Here is a 9,549-nt window from a genome sequence, read left to right on the forward strand (position 1 = left end):
GAAACAACTCCAGTCAAATTCCTGGTCGGGGTTGACCGATGAAATTTTTCACAAAACTGACAAACGGCTGATAGGAGTCAAACCCACCCAAGCAGAGGCCGGTGAAACAGGACTTTTCACTATTTTTGCCTAGTATGCATCTGCCACCATTCCATGAAAAACACTCTGAAAAATTTATACCCAGAATGAAACTTTGAAACCTCTTCTATAAAATAACACCACTTAACAAGCAGAAAAAACGAAAACGGGTATCCCAATAGAGAAAAAGAAAATATATCTAAACATAGCAGGGATTACATTCCCGACGAGGAAAAATTAATTGTGGAGTGTGGCGTGGCAGGAACACAAACCTGGTCTGATGTTAAAATTCCTTGGTCACAAAATAGATCATTATGTTTTAAACAAAATGGCCCAGTGACAGACAAATCCAAACAAACACAAAAAGTATATTTATTTATATTTATATTTCCCAAGTGTACCTTCACTCCACTTACCTCCCATTTTAACACATACAATTTCCTGCCAAATCCAAACTTCAGACCGTGATGAATCTACCACCACTCAAGATATCTTCATTCAGTATCCACCACCACTCATCTCACTATAACCTGTAAGAAAACCAAGGTTCATGCATAATTGTGAAGCGTAGCCATTAGAGGGTTTTCACAGACAGTCGAAGCAGCGTGAGCTGCCATTTTGCCTAAGGTTGACTTACAGCTTCCCTTACAGTTTACACTTCGTTATTAGAACTTCTTTTGCTGCCCTACTGGACACTTGTCTTTTGATTTGTTCTTGGGTTTCCTGCGTGGTGAAAATGTTTTTATTATCACCTGGGTAAAAAGGTCTTCACCTGGGTGAAAATCGTTCTCTCCTGAGTGAAAACAGTACCCACCTGGGTGAAAAGGTTTTCATCTAAGTGGAATCAGTACTTACCCTGCTGAAAACCGTTCTCACCTGGGTAGAAATAGTTTTCTGTTCGTTGAAAAGGATTTAACCTGAGTTAAAAGGTTGCAATTTGGTTGAAACGCACCTAGATTGGAACCAAAAAAGAAAATGTTAAACGTGAATTGTTGTATACTAACCACTGTACGTATCGACCACATTTTCAGACTCACATCGCTCAGAATAGTAATAAAGAATATCGTTTATGGTGACACGTATACCGTATTCAGCTCATAACATTTCTCGCTTGAGCTTCTCGCTCTGTTTATTTATTTGATTGGTGCTCCACGCTGTACTGAAGAATATTTCACTTGTAAGACGGCAGCCAGCCTTATTTTGGGAAGAAACTAGGGGAGACCCAAGACCATCTGTAAGTTGCTAACAGACCTCCCCATGTTCGACAGTAGAGGAATCCAGGATGAGCTGGACGAACTCACAGCGACCGCACTTCTTTAAAAACACTGATTATCAAAAATTGACCCCTCAGCTGATTATTACTGAGCGGCTTGCCAATGCCAACAATCAAAGCAATATTACGCTCTCAATTTGTAAGATTGAACAAGATTGACAATTGAATCAGTTGGCGCGTTATCTATCATTTCCACGCTTCTCATTGAGACCATAGAGAGCTGCTTTATTTTTAGATGCAACAATGAACTCATCGTACATGGTGTAAGTTTTCTGTACTGTCAGCTAGTTGATCAATTCCATGCAATGTAGTCGAGTACAGACCTATTGGTATCATCAGTCTCTTCTCGAGTCGCCATTGCGCGGAAAGAGCTAAAACAATAACCCAGTTGTCAGTGGTCAAAAGTGCATAAAAATTTAATAGCTGTCCTGGCTTAATACAAAACTAATGAGACATTTGTCCAAACTAAAGCTAATACTGGGAATATCTGCTAATACACTTTTGAACAACTGGACCTGGCGCTGTAAACGCAGAAACACTCAACAGCAGTAATCTTATTGTTGCTTAACGGCACGCTCAACAAATTTTCACTGATATAATGACGGTTTTTTCAGTGGAGGATGCTCGACTGCACATTGTGTGTTTCAGCGATTGAAAGGTAAGCCCTTTAACCATTTGGCAAAGACCGAGCGGTTACGATTAAGGCTAAGGTTCGTTTATTTATTTGATTGGATTTGTTGTTTACCGCCGGAGTGAAGAATTTGTTACTTACGCTATGCCCCACCAGCAAAGCTAACTAGTGCTGCTTGTTCGGTCCACATCAAGTTGGCAGTATTTCTCAATGATTGTTCTGTTACAAGAAATCAGTAACAGAACAAATGGGAACCAGTGTCCGCAACATACATGTGTGAACTATCCGTCTTAGTATTACTTCAAAAGTGAGATTTTTCTACACAATGTCCAACTCGCCCGGGATATTAATGACCTCTTGTCAGTTGTTAGTGTGAAGAGAACTTTGGTCAAACGATTGGTTACCTGTGGTGAGAGCAGATATCCAGTTAAGATAGATAGAGAAACCACATGAACCACATGTCTTGGAAATTAAGGAGTTTTAAGATGCAAAAATGTAAGCATGAAGCAAGAAGAGATAGTACTTTACTAACATTAAAAGAAACTGACATATTGTTGTGTAATAGTTTTTTTTAATTAAAGGTTTAATTCTTTATGTTTTATGTGAATTTTTTAGGTACAGAGAAATCATGTGATAAGCATGAATATTGTCCCTTATTCCCCAATTGGGAAGATTGACATACAATTTCTGTCTATACCACAGTTATATAAAACTGTTCCCATTACTCATTTTTGTTTTTAAAAAAAAACATACCACTAATCAAGTTTTTGTTTGTTTCTCTGAGGGCTAGCTGATATACTGGTCCAGGTAAATCCGTTTGCCTCTAGCCAGCCAACACGGTGGTGCTTATGTTTGTGTTGATGAAGAACAAATCCTGTACCAAAGTATATCATGTGGAAAATACCACGCTGGTTATCTTGTTGTACAAACATGCTCTATTTAGAAACAATGCCAAGTTTACTCTTCAGGGAGGATTTCTTTCTTCCAATAATGATTTTAAAAGTGACGTATTTGAAGCGTTAGGATAATATATACACGCATACATTATGAGGGGAATATATTGGTAAAACTAATGGTATTAATCATTAATCATTAAGTGGAACATAATGGATTCATCATGTTCCCCATGTGATGAGTCATCTTGGATCTAGGAAATCCCTAAGCGCCTCATTTAATCCTGGAAGTGTTTTGCAGATGGACTGGAAAGATACCTGTTCAATTGACACCCCAAGGGACTTCTAAATCCCGCAGTGAGTTTACCAGGTCAGTGGTCAATAAGGTTAGTGACAGCTATAAAGTGTGTGTAAAGGTTAAGCCGAGACGATGCAACTGGTATATATGTAAGACTGTTGTGAGCGATCCTGCAACACTTGCGAAAAGATGAGTCGACCAAAGATTCCATGGTATTTTGTTCAGGCAGTCGTTATACTCTATCGGACAACATCTGACAACATCCAGGCAGTAAACAGCCACGATCTTTCCGCAATTTTAGAAAACGATGAAGAAAACAACACCCATGTCGAGAAGTCATTTCCTCCTCATTTTCCTCTCGGTACAGAGACAGCATCGGCAGTATCCCCTCTCACAGAGCCGAACAATACGAACATGGAACTATCTAATGGAACGCTGTTGGAGCAAGACTATCTGACCACGCCGTATCTACCAAATGAAGATCTCCAGACAACTAGGTTACCAGTTCCACCAATACTTTTGGAAAACCCAAAGGTGCTACTGATGGTACCTGTCACATCGGCCCCAGCTCGCGTAACTTGGATTGAAGTGGGTAATGTACAAGGTTCAGAAAGGCCTGCGGTGTTTACGAATCACATCTGTGGCCAGATGGGCATGTGCGAAAAGAGATCTCTATGGTTATGTGAGATCAGCGGCTTTCGGTGCCACCCGTGTCGCTGTGACGAAGGCTGCTTCCAGTTTGGTGATTGTTGTCCAGACAAGTATAACTTCACAGACTTCCGACCTTCTGCTCATCCTTTCTCATGTGTCTCGACAGACATCAAGCCACAGGTGGACAACCTGTTACACAGGTAAGTCATGGAACCGAAACTTATCTCCTACCGGTATCTTTATTAATATCTCGGGGTTAATTTCACTACTTCTCATTCTGTACCACTTACATATACAAGAATCCAGAATATTCGCTGGATACAGCTCTATAGGTTTTGTGGAGTAAGTCATAAAGCAGAATAAGGCAAGTTTAAATTATTTTCAACGGCAGAAACATTTATTAAAAGTTTGTCCAATGCGGTTGCTGTAAGTTCAGGTCAAGCTCATCCTCTCGTGCGAAGGTCTTCTAACAACCTGTGGATGGTCACGGGTTCTGCCCGGTTTCCACCCACCAAAATACTGGCCGCCGTCGTATAAGTGAAATATTCTTGAGTACGGCGTAAAACACCGATGAAATAAATAAATAAATAAAAACTTGTCCATAAGAAGGTGTTATGGAGACTATTTTTGACACGTGTGAATTTATCAGCCTTTCGTGTTTATAACTGTTCTTTATAGCAAATATTAAGATAATATTCGATAAAAGCAATGTGAATTAGTGTGACCTTTTTCTAGAGAAAGGCCTTTTACTAGAAAAGTCAATATGACCTTTTTAAGTTAAATATTAAGGTGATTTGTAAAATTACTATTATCACACGAAGTCATTGGACTTATCCACTGTCACAGGTTCTTTTGCTAACTTGTGTCAGAAAGGTTCTCCATATCCGTATTTGCATTTCCAGGTACCTCATGGTGGATAAATGCAACCATAGGCCTTCTTCTGTTGACCAAGCTGACAACTGTAAAACACCCTTTGAGGAAACAGTGCCGGTTTACTCACCTCAAACTAAATACCACTACAAGAATCGATACTGTGCACTGTGTAATGGCGTTCAAGACACAGTACCATGGCCAGTGAAAGCGACATGTCGAGCTGTTCTCAACTACTCCAAACTCCACACATCTGAAGATTTCTTCCTAGAGGCTTGGCAGAACCCGTCCTGTGGACTTTTCGCTGTCCCTCCAGAAGACAGCGAGGCTCGTGAATGTAGTTATGAGTCCAGCATGGTGTCTGAATGTCGGGCGGATTGGACTGACCGGTCCGATGTCACGTACTGCCAGAAATATCTCCATCCAGTCACTATTGAGGGGAAGACGACATACAAGAACGTATTTTGCGCAAAATGCAATGGGGTATATTTAGGCCGCAAGCTGCAAGATGGTTGCCACCCCGTATTTAACGGATTCGATATACCAGTGCCACATTCCCAGGCCGACGATTCTGACTTTTTGGCAAACCGCAATGATTCTAATTCAGACCAATGTCCCAACTCGCAAGTCTTTGATATCTTCCAGGTAAGTAATTATCAGTTGTGTTTACACAACAGCCATATAAATTGACGTTTTATACATATACGCCTTGAAGGTAATTTGTGCGGTTTTAACAATTTTGAATAAGGCTGAAATGTGCGTTTTCTTTCTGTATTCCAGGCAAAATGTCGAGATTTGTTCTGTCCTCTGGGTAAAGTGATCAAGAGCCATATGTGTGAGGATTTGTTCTCTTCTGCCAAAGGTATTGCATATAAATTTAATTTCGCCTTGATCCCTACCAATGACAAAGGAGCTGTGATGTATGCGGAAAATCTAAACTCCATCTTCCACCAGTACCTAACCCACATCGAATACATCAATACTTACGCTCGATTGTCTATGGAAAAAACTGAAATTAGCTTGACGTTTTCAACGCCCGATGATTTACCAGGAGATCACATGCTGGAAGGTTTTCGAGTGTTCAATATCACGGTAAAGAGACGTCTCGTAGTTGGGGAACAAATTCCTAGATCTCATCTAGAAAAGATATTTGTGAACTTTGTTCGCCAAGGTTGGTCATTTTACAACGAGCCTAAGGAATCTTTCGAGGAATTCCATGCACAATGGCTGAGTGAATCAACGGAGAAAGAATTTTTAGCACCTAATTATACATTTCTTTCAAGAACAAATCATTTGCAGATGACAACGGAGAGAAGGGTTTTCCATCAAACTCACGGTCCTGTCCCGGCGGAATATCTCACAACATCATCGGTGTACTTGCCTGTCAATGAGCTCATGAACTGTAACCTCATAGAACTGAGTCCAGAAGAGTTTGAAGCTAACGGAGAGAATAGTATCGTTGAGAAAGCCACTGGGAAAGTGTTGGTGACGGGACAGTACCTTCCAGTGGGGAAAGCTGTGCGTGTATGTACTGACTTTACAGGTAACATTGTAAGACAAGAACGACATGGCAAAGAGCGCCCAGGCCAGGTTCAAAGAACAATCAACTTGCCAGGAAAATCAGAAACCACAATCACTCTTACTTGTACGGGACTTTCACTTTTCTTCATCTTACTCACCTTTGTTTGCCATACTTTCAATTCGGGTTTTCGCTCTCTCACCTCTAAGAGCAATATGGCCTTCTTTGTGAATCTGTTCTGTGCCCAGCTTAGTCTTCTCCTGGCTATTGTCCTTCCCGTCTCTGCCACAGCTTGCAACGTTTTAGGAGCCATAGTTCATTATTTTTGGTTGAGCACATTTTTTTGGGCTCTATCCTCATTCTACCTCTTGTATCAGATGTTCAGCAAACCTTTCAATCGAAATAACACCTTAAGAATTCTGATACAGTGTAGCTTACTTAATCAGTTGACTCCGTTAGTACTGGTTGCCATCTACATGATTGTCCATGTCGTTACGTCTAACACTTTGGGCTATGGTAAGCTAATTGTTCAAAATAGTTACGCCTGTTTTTTCCAAAGCACAGTCGGTTTTCTTGGTGGTTACATTGTCCCTGTCTGTCTTCTCGTGCTATTATCAACATTATTTTTAATTAAGTTTTTGAGAATCTCAGATCACGATTCTAACACAAGCTTGAATGACGTTAAGTTTGACAGAAGGCTTCACAGGTCGTATTGTACCGTAATGGTTGTGATCATTTGCACCTGGTTGTTCGGCAGCCTAGCAGTTTGTAAAGGAGGCACCTATCTCTGGAATGGCTTTCTGCTTATTCATAGCAGTGTGGGTGTGTTTGTCATGTACAGTTTCTCCCATATTCCTACTTGTTTTCGAAAGAGTGGAGAAAACTGCTATCAACCTTCTACCTCGGTGCCATCACTGTCAGCACAGGTAAATCCCTGAGTTCGTACGGCTGACACACGTAATTTTATCTCTGTCTCTCATACTGGTATTTTTCTTTGAAAATAATGCAGGAGAAATAGTTGTAGTTAATGCGAATTCATTCTTTTTTATGTATATATGTTATATGTTTTTTAATTTTATGATTCACCATACATGTAGAAGAATATATGAATTACACAAGACATTAGTTTGACGAGATCTGATTTTTTGCAAGGCGGTGTGATTTACGGATTTGTACTTCAACATGTTCAATACGTGTTGATGTCAGGGGGGTCGTATGATTTGCCTCTGAAAGCATAGAATACATCAGATTTGCGAGAGTGTGTTCTTGTTTCTCCTGACATCAGCTGGTGACGTGCGAACGGCCTGACATGTAAGTTATCAACACCGGTTATTAAAACCGTGATCAAGAATTTTTCATTAATACTGCAGTGGTCATGTTTATGGATGTATCCAACCAAAACAAACTATCGCTCTTTGCGCCAGCTACCTGACAGACTTCTTGACTTACAGCCGCAGCCGAAACAGTGTATTAAATACCCTATATCTGTCTTCTGGTATAAATGTAATTTGTTTCTTTGATATCCACAGAGAATATCGGACGTCTTGATACATGGTTCACACGCACACTTTATGGTACCAAACACATGGAATCGACGGGAACAGCATGTTTGTTTCTGTATTTCGGTGCATTCATTTTTTAAACCAGAGGCAGTCAGCTTTATAGTGACACGCTCTGGCATAGTAGAGGGTAGACAGGATTGGCGAGCGGTTGGTGGGTTTGTGATAAAGAGTGGGTCAAACATGGTTTCATAATGAAAGCAAAATTTCAGGGCTGCATTGTTTCAAACAGTTTATGTTTTTAAGTCTGTGATTTTCTAGACAAATAATAACAGTTCTTTCTAGGCTGTTAATCCATGCGTAAGGACACACGAGCGCATATTCAAGCCTTGTCTTGGAATCTTGTAGATCCTTCCATCCCCCACAGCTTGGGAGGCCTTTTGTGACAAGCTCACATGTGCGAATAGTGGCCTAAAAGACCGGCTGTATTCCCCTGTGGATACTCACAGCCATATAACCGACGACCATTTTTCAGGTCAAAAAAATCTTGATTATGGTATACAACAAAAATCAATTAAATAAGGAAATATTAATGTGTGGTTTAGGTTGGGACTGTGTTAAAAACAGATAACAGATCCGACAATTACTGGAGTTATCCAATAATTTTAGTGTACTATTATCTAAAGATGTTAAACTAAAGATTTGAGAGATGTTTACTTGTTCTTAGCTCTGAATGTGTTGAAAAATTTTGATGTCTGTGTTGTTACTTGACAGATTTTTCTTTATTACTCCCTTGAGTCCTCCGGCTGCACGCAGCCATATTGTTCACGTCTGTTAATATTCTATTTTTCTCAGGTACAAAACTGGTTACTTTTGATGAAGAGTAATTTCACTATCTGAAAATTACAGTGTGTAGTATTTGTGATTTAGCGAACTTCGTCGAAGAATATGTAAGTTAACATAAACTTGACAATGACCCTTGTTCACAAAGCCCTCGTAATGTTGTGCAAAGTTTTCCTAGACGATAACTTTACACTTATTTTGGCAAATAACTGACTCCAGTGCTCGTGGCGTATCGTGCAATAAATGAAGAATTCGGTTCCTTTACCTGCTTCCGCCGTGAAAGTATTCTGTGTCGCTGTTCATGTACATATAATATTGTAGCCCTCATCTTCATCTTAGTTCTTTTTGCTTTAGTTAGGTGGCGATGTTCCACCTTCTAATACGACTGATAATTATTTATCTATTTTATAATTATCTATTTTTACTATAGAACCGTTCATACATCGCGATTGTAGCATTCGACACACATCACTTATGAAAGACTCAGTTTTCCTGAGATAATTCTTGCAGCCATGGTCACGCTTGAAAGCTACCACACTTAAAATTCAGCTAATGCAATGCATGGCCAAGACTATATCTGTCACACCAGCCAGTAAGAGTCGATTCTGTATCCCTTTAAGTGTAAAGTAATAAATATGAAACGTATAAATGGATGACATTTGTATGTGGACATATTTTGTCATACATGGCCTTCAGTTTAATTAAATTTAGAGGCCCGTGTCATTCCTCGCAGCTTATTGGGGTGAGTAAGTGTAGTGTGTCTTTTTGTGATATGATTCTGACTTCATATTACTTTATTGTTTGTGAATGATACATTCCATGATCCCACAATCAACTGATATTATCAGTATTCGGGCTTTGTCAACCGCCATTTTCGAATCACTTCGTTGCTATCTCGCCAACAAAGGGACGTGGATGTATTACAACTTTGCGCAATGTTTCTAATTTACGGACAAGATTTTAAATGTGCTACTTCGACCTGGAGGAAACTGCA

Source organism: Liolophura sinensis, chromosome 1 (assembly GCF_032854445.1).
Source record: "Liolophura sinensis isolate JHLJ2023 chromosome 1, CUHK_Ljap_v2, whole genome shotgun sequence".
Classification (NCBI taxonomy): Eukaryota; Metazoa; Mollusca; class Polyplacophora; order Chitonida; family Chitonidae; genus Liolophura; species Liolophura sinensis.